Here is an 8,388-nt window from a genome sequence, read left to right on the forward strand (position 1 = left end):
TCTTTCTTAACCATCCTCACAGCTGCCCCATGCTCTTCACCTCTACCGCCATTGTCTCAGTTCTGTTCTCATTCATCCTGGACTGGATCTTCCTTCCTGCCTCGGACTCAACCTCCTCCCACTGCATGTGTCACACTGCAGCCAGCGACATTTTTCTTGGCGCAAACCACACCTTGTCTCCTGTTCACCCCTCCCATCACTGTTCAGATCCTTTTTTGGTTCTCCACTCTCCTCAGTTAAGTTCAAGCTCTTTCCCTGGCAACCAGGCTCTCTATGGCCTTGTGTTTACTGCCTGTCCCACATCAGATCTTCTCTCTTCCCCAACACCTTTCCTTCCTGCTAGCCATACCAAACAACCCACAATCCTTCAAAGCCTCTGCATGTTTCCCCCCAATCTCTATTACTATTATTATGGTAAGATACACCAACAGAAAAGAGGTTTGATACCTTCTCTCTCTCCACTTGGAAGCTATCTGCCTCCTATTTGTGTTTCAAATCTAAGTTTAGGCATCATTTTCTCTAAATCTTTCCTTTCACTTACCCCTAGTCTCATTCAGTGTCCTTCCCTATGTTTCATAAAACTCTGTGCACACTTCTCTACATAGTATTATGCTGTAATTGTTGGCTTACTTGTTTGTCTTCCCTGATTAAAATATAAGGTCCTTAAGCCCAGAGGCAATATCTTGTTTCAGGATTCCCAGCCCCTAGCCTATACGTGAATTATAGAACAGAATTAAACAAATGTTGACAAGCAATAACAAATAATGAACTACCTCCTCTGCATTTACATTTTGTTGACTTTAGAACAGGGCAGGAAATGACTAAGTGGAATTTCAGAAAACCAGGCTCTTCCATATGCCCCCACGAACCCTAATTCCAACAGGGCAATCATTGGTTCAGTGACATGTTGACTCAGATTGCCCTCCAGCCAGTGGAAAGCATGCACAGCATGGACTCTGAATCTGTTCTGTGTACCAGTATTGCCTAATTTGTCAATAGCTTGTACCTGTGTAATCCTTATCCTTGTTGGAGTAAAGTGGTTCTGAGTTTGAAAAAAACTAATGTAATGTGTGTTTACTGATATGACATCGTATCAGGTATCACGGTATCAGGCAGAAGGTTAACTGAAAAAAAAGAAGCCTGATTCTAAGTGATCTGGTCATCTGGGATGAAGGGACTAATGTACATCAGACTTTGAGCAACGGACCATGGGTCCAAAAGTAGTAGGGGGCAACTATATTTATATGTGCTCTTATTTCACATTTTAATGTCTCTGAAACTAGACGTATCTTCAAACAGATGGCATCTTAAATTCAGAGAAATACAGTATTACAGTGAGAAGTATAAGAGAGACCCAATGTCACTATTATACCAGAGAAATATAATAACAAGTATTAATTGGTTGAATAGTGCCTAAGCTTGGAATTTCACACGAGTCCTGGAAACAGAATGGGAAAAAGCAATGAATGGTTTACAAAGAATGTCTAAAAACTGGGGCACCTGGGTGGTTCAGTTGGTTAGGCATCTCACTTTTGATTTCAGCTCAGGTCATGATCTCATGCTTCGTAAGTTCAAGGCCTGCATCGGGCTCTGTGCTGACAGCGCTGAGCCTGCTCCCCTCTTTTCTGCCCCTACCCCACTCTCTCTCTCTCAAAATAAATAAATAAACTTAAAAAAAAGAATGTCTAAAAACTTAAATTTGCATTGACTATGGGAGAATTTTCAGTGACTTGAGAGTAAAAAACCATCACATGTGAGCTCCTTCTAATTGTCAAGAGAAAATACATACATTTCATTCATCCTCAATCTCCTAACCTTGGAAGGTAGGTGTTATCAATTCCACTTTTTATATGAAGATCAAGAAAGTCTGGTCCTGCCCCAAGTCACACAGCTAGAAAATGTCACAAATGATCAGATTTGAAAACCTGTTATTAGCTCTGTTCTATTCTATGCTCCCTCCTGAAGTAAGCACTAATGCTAAAGATAAAAAATTGTCATCTAAGACTGCAAGAAAATTTTTTTCAGTTTGAGCAACTGGAGCATCACTGAAGATCAACAGATCCCTTCCATGTTAGAAACTAACGGGGAACGAAAGTAGGAAGGAAAGGCCTGAGCAAGCTTCTTGAGTGTGGCTTATAAGAGCCCTGAGAATGGAAATTCATGAGAGATATTTCATCCCAAACAATCATAAATATAAAGTTAAGTCCAGCTTCAGGAAAAATTCAGAACTAGAAATGATCACTCTGAATCTAACTTTTGGATCTAATTATGTAAAAGTCTTGGGATTTAAAATTTGACATCACTAAGGCCGAAGGTATTTTGCCCTAAATCCTTCTTGTTGTGATTGCAAACGTGTAGAAATACCTACTATTTACCTGACAAGACCTATGCGTGAAATCAAATCCTCCTCATACATCAACATCAGCCTGTCTAGCCTGAGTTCACCAAGGCCCCTTGGAAACTCTAGACTGGACTGTCGACTGACTCCCTGTAAGTAGCCCAATTCCTTCCAGTTCTGGTTGGTGCCTGGTACTAGGAAATTTCCCTTCTTCTTACTGGCCTGTTTCAATCCCATACTTCTGACGTTCCAGCATGCCTTCTGCTGGGATATTGCCTTGAACCTGAGTCTTGACACTGCATATCCTGAGGCAGGGTTTAGAAGACACCTATGAGCCATGAAGTACTTTCCAGTCATCATGCTTCTATTTTATCAGGACAATTTGTTCTAATTATAATTTGGGGCTTGTGTATATATATTCTTTCTTTTAAAGAAGTTTTAAGATATAATTCACATACTATAAAATTCATCCATTTAAGTGTACAGCTCAGCGGTTTTTAGAAAACAGTTGTGCAGCCATCACTGCAGTTTAATTTTAGAATATTATCATCAGCTCACCCCCAGCCCACAAAACTCTGTGCTCATTTGCTGTCACTTTCCAGACCTAAGCAACCACGACTCTGCTTTCTGTCTCTATTGATTTGCCTGTTCTGGACATTTCATATAAATGGGATCATACAATATGTAATCTTTTGTGTCTGGCTTCTTTTATTTAGCATGTTTTCAAGGTTTATCCACATTGTAGCATGTATTCATTCCCTTTTTATGGCCAGATAATATTCCATCGTATGGCTATTCCATTTTGTTTATCCATTCACCAGTTGATAGACATTTGGGTTGTTTCTACTTTTTGGCTATTATGAACAATGCTACTATGAATATTCTTGTACAGGTTTTTGTGTGGACATAGGTTTTATTTGTTCTGGGTATATATACCTTGGAGCAAAATTGTTGGTCATATGGTAATCTTATGCTTAGCATTTTGAGGAACTGCCAAGCTGTTTTCCAAAGTGGCTGCACCATTTTACATTCTCACCAGAAATTCATAAAGATTCTAGCTTCTCCATATTATTTAAGTACTTGTTCTTATCTGTCTTTATTTTAGCCATCACAGTGGGTGTAAAGTGGTATCCCATTGTGGCTTTGCTTTGCATTTCTCTGGTAACTAGTGATCTTAATGAACTTTTCATTTGTTTATTGGCCATTCATATATCTTCTTTGTAGAAATGTTCAAGCCCTTTGCCCATTTTTGAAATTGGGTTATTTGTCTTTATTGCTGACTTACCAGAGTTCTTTATATATTCTGGGTACAAGTTCCATATCAGATATGGTTTGCAAGTATCTTTTCCCATTCTGTGGGTTATCTTTTCACTTTTTTGATGCTGCCCTTTGAAGCACAAAGGTTTAAAATTTTGATGATGTCTAGATTATCTGTTTTTGTTATTTGTGCTTTTGGTGTCATTTCAAGAACTATTGCCTAACTCAAGGTTATGATTTCCTCCTATTTTTCTTCTAAGAGTTTTATAGTTTTAACTCTTACATTAGGTCTATGAGCCACTTGGGAGTTAATTTCTGTGTATGGTTTAAGGAAGAGGTCCAACTTCATTCTTTTGCATTGAATATCCAGTTATCCCAGCCCCATTTGTGAAAATAACTATTCTTTCCCTATTAAGTTGTCTTGATACCCTTATTGAAAATCAATGGACTATGTGAGGTTTCATTTCTGGATCCATTTCTGTATCTTCAATCTATATGTCTATCTGTATGCCAGAGTCACACAGTATTAATTACTGTAGTTTTGTGGGTTTTTTCCTCCAAGTATAATTGTTTTTTAATAAAGAGAATTACAAAGGATGGAGAAATCAGCTCAGAAAGTCCAATTACTTCTTTTTTTTCAATGTTTATTTTTGAGGGAGGAAGGGAGAGGGAGAATGCAAATGGGGGAGGAGTAGAGAGAGGAGAACAGAGGATACAAAGCAGGCTCTGTGCTGACAGCAGCAAGCCTGATGTGGGGCTCAACTCACGAACTGCAAGATCATGACCTGAGCCGAAGTCGCACACTCAGCTGACTGAGCCACCCAGGCGCCTACCAGTTACTTCTTTTAATAGATCGATTTTTGGACAGAGTAACATCAATTTTAAATACTATTACATAAAGCATGATGGAGAAAAGAAATTTTGCTTTATAATTAGAAAACTCACAATAAAACTTGCCACAAGAAACAAAAACAAAAACAAGCCATTTTGAAAATAAACAGTCCATGCCAAGCTAGTATAAAATGAAACCAGAAGTCTTCAAAAAGAAAAAAAAAATTCTTCCTTCCTTTTCTCTCCTTTTTATGGTTTCTGAAATTGGTGAAACTCTAATTCAAAGGTTGCTGAGCTGTTCTGATTTGGCTCCTTTGGTATTTGTTTTTTCACTACTCTTGTCCTTGGATTTCTCTTCTTTCGTAACATCTACTTTTTTTTGCCCTCAGTTTCCTTCTTGTCTTCTTTGATTCTAGCTTTCTTTTCCTTTTCTTTATGATAGCATTTCTACAATCTCCTTTTCCTTCATCCTCAGAACTGAGAATCCCTCATCACAAGCTATCTATTTATCTGATGTTCAAATAGAAATTCTCTTATCTGAATCTTCTCCATCTTCGTCTTCACTGTCTTCCTGAACAGCATCTTCTGGAATAGTTTGAATCTGGATGCCACATGCATGAGGTAGCATGTGTAAATTTTTGAATAAATGCTGTTTTATCTTTTCCATAAATTCTGTGGTGTTCTGGTTTGTCATGTTTGAAGAACTAATACACAGTTTGAAGACTGGTCCAAAATATTCAAAGTAATCATTATGTGGCAATTCACTGGAAACTTCACAATTATGGGTGGGCTGCAATCTTACATGTTCAATATCAAGCAACATTAGATTGTCTATCCACCCCCCATCCCAAGAATCAGTTAATGGTAAATTGAAAGTTTTTACAACTCCTACACATTTAGCATGACCTTTGACCATCAGATTGAAGCAACCAAGTCTCATCAGTGAGTCTACACCACACTGTAACTATAGCACTAGGCTGATACATCTCCATCACTTTTGAGATAAGCTTACATAGCTGCCCATCTGACTCATCATCTATACCGTCTCTTATTGGAAAATTGACAAGAGTATTTGCTTTTTCTTGCACCAATGTCCCTCAAGTCTCCTGTTCCAGGTAAGTGTTCCCCATATTTATGGAAAGATACAGTCATTACATGGTCTGTTACATAAAAAGCTTCTTGAGCACCATCACCATGATGAATATCAGTAATACATAAGACTCTCTGGTGATGCTTCAGTAATTCAAGGGTGGCAAGTACAGTATCATTAACATAACAGAATCCTAATTCTTCGGATTTCTTAGCATGATGTAATCCTCCAGCCCAGTTAACAGCCATATCGGTTTGAGGTTTGTTTGACTTCAAAGCCCCAAGTACTAGTTGAAAGCTGACAAAACTCAGAGTCCATGAAACTCTGGGCAATTGTCTCCATCACTAAATTTCTGCATCTGCTTATGATACTCAGACATATTCATGTTACCTGATCTTACTGAATGCAGATATTTGAGATACTCATCACTGTGGTATTTTGTCATTTCTTCAGCCATGGTTTTATGGGAGCTGTATATTTTCATTTTTCTATATAACCCATAAGTTCACAGCCAGTTATGGGTCATGAGGATTCTATGAGATTTCATAGGCTGACCCTGTCCATAACAATAATTTCCAATGTCACCATCTTGGTAGTAGACTTTCTTCTTGCCACCTTCCTAATAGGAGGCCATGTACTCCCAGGCCACAGCTGGCTCCCAGCTCTGGCTCCTCCTCTCCCTCTGGTGCTGTGGCCTCAACCCAACTCAGGGTTGGCAGTGCGGGAGAGAAGGGCAGGCTGAAAGGTGGAGAGAAGTGGGTGACAGGAGAGCTCAAGAGCACTTAGTGTATATAGTAAAATATTGACAGTGATTATCTCTGTAGGGTAACATTTTTATTTTTTCGGTTTGCTTTTCTGCATTTTCCATTTTTTTTTTTTTTAATTTTTTTTTTCAACGTTTATTTACTTTTTTGGGGACAGAGAGAGACAGAGCATGAACGGGGTAGGGGCAGAGAGAGACGAGACACAGAATCGGAAACAGGCTCCAGGCTCCGAGCCATCAGCCCAGAGCCCGACGCGGGGCTCGAACTCACGGACCGCGAGATCGTGACCTGGCGGAAGTCGGACGCTTAACCGACTGCGCCACCCAGGCGCCCCTGCATTTTCCATTTTTTATGTTGAACACTTATCATTGTAATTAGAAGCAAAACATATCAACTGTTATTTTTGAAACTACCAATAAAATGATTGGATAGGATAACAAGGAAAAAAAAATGTGTGCTGACCAATCCTAAGTTGTCTGTATGACCTTATGGGGAATAATAACTGGGAGCCAGCCAACCAGCCCCTGCACAGAGGCAAGGATATGTGGGGCTCTGAATTTCAGAGGGGAAGAAAGAAGATAAAGTGACCAAGATCTTTTCGATGGCCCCTGGCTTCAGGAATCAGAAAATTAATAATGGTTAACAGTTTGCAAAAACCAGAAATGGGTACATTTTGTTTTGGAAAAGTCTGTAGTACAAAGGGGAGATCAACAGACAAAAGTATGCAAAAACAAATTCCTTGGTCAGCTGGTGATATATGACACCTGAATTGGACTTTCTTTGGTTTCTTTAAAAAGTTGCATTGGGGGCACCTGGGTGGCTTAGTGGGTTAAGCATCTGACTCTCAGGTCAGGTCATGATCTCACAGTTCATGGGTTTGAGCCTGTGTAGGGCTCTGTGTGTGCTGTTGGCATGGAGCATGCTTGGGATTCTCTCTCTCCGTCTCTCTGCCCCTCCCCCACTTGTGCTTTCGCACTCGCTCTCTCTCAAAAGAAACAAACAGTAAACAAAAAAACATGCATTATACTCAATTACCAAACACAAAATAGTTCCTGGATGACTTACCTGATCTTACTGGTGTACAAACTTAAATGGCTTCATCCAGATTTGGAGAATTGTAACAATTTGATTTGATTGACTTGGCTATCACCAGTGCATTACTTATTTATGCCATAAACTCAGTGAAGCTAACAATTGTCCAGAACGTGCATGTGTATGACTTGGGTAGATTTATTTGTGGCAACCAAGGGAAAAAGGCACAAAGTATTGTTTACCTGAAGCTGCTATTTTTATCCAAAAAGTGTCCTGGATCAAACTTCTCTGGGTTGGGAAACTCCTTGCAATTGAAAAAGACCAAAGACAGTAATGCAATACAGTAGTACCCTGGAACCAAGAAATGGAGAGTGAAATGGTACTTTATCACATTTCCCCTTGGTTCATAAAAAAACTAACACTCTTAATTACAGTGGATTGAAAAGGCCTGAGCACTCTTAAACTTGTCTAATGAGTGATTTTCTAGAGTTATGGCTATTTTACACACACTCTCATACATTACCTTTTTTTTTTTTTTAATTTACATCCAAGTTAGTTACCATATAGTGCCACAGTGATTTCAGGAGTAGATTTCTTAATGCCCTTTACCCATTTAGCCCATCCCCCCTCCCACAATCCCTCCAGTAACCATGTTTTGTTCTCCATATTGAAGAGTCTCTTATGTTTTGTCCCCCTCCCTGTTTTTATATTATTTTTGCTTCCCTTCTCTTGTGTCCATCTGTTCTGTGTCTTAAAGTCCTCATATGAGTGAAGTCATATGATATTTTCATACATTATCTTTTACTGAGTAATAAGATTGTGCTCAGTGGGAAGAGCAATGTCATGGTCAACGTGCAATGATTAATTGTTGAAAAACCATGGTTTGCAACCCATACTGTCTAGACGTGAACTTTACTGGAATTGCTGCCTCAAGTCTGGAGCTTACATATCACAATTTTTTCTTTCTGAATTCAGATGTGAATGGAAGAAAATGAGACATGAAATTTTATGAATCAAGCCCACTTCCCTCACTTGTAAAATGGGGTGGGGTAACCAAAACAACACACTTTCTTCCT

The 8,388-nt window shown here is 39.2% G+C and overlaps 1 pseudogene; it reads right to left on the reverse strand.

The window, feature by feature from the left end:
• Window positions 1-4,396: 4,396 nt before the first annotated feature.
• On the reverse strand, window positions 4,397-6,150 carry LOC124506278 (histone deacetylase 2-like; annotated as a pseudogene).
• Window positions 6,151-8,388: the final 2,238 nt, after the last annotated feature.

The sequence above is a fragment of the Lynx rufus genome, unplaced genomic scaffold (genome assembly GCF_022079265.1).
Source record: "Lynx rufus isolate CCGP_SWC_20201006 ecotype Redwood Valley unplaced genomic scaffold, mLynRuf1.p SCAF_11, whole genome shotgun sequence".
In the NCBI taxonomy this organism is placed as follows: Eukaryota; Metazoa; Chordata; class Mammalia; order Carnivora; family Felidae; genus Lynx; species Lynx rufus.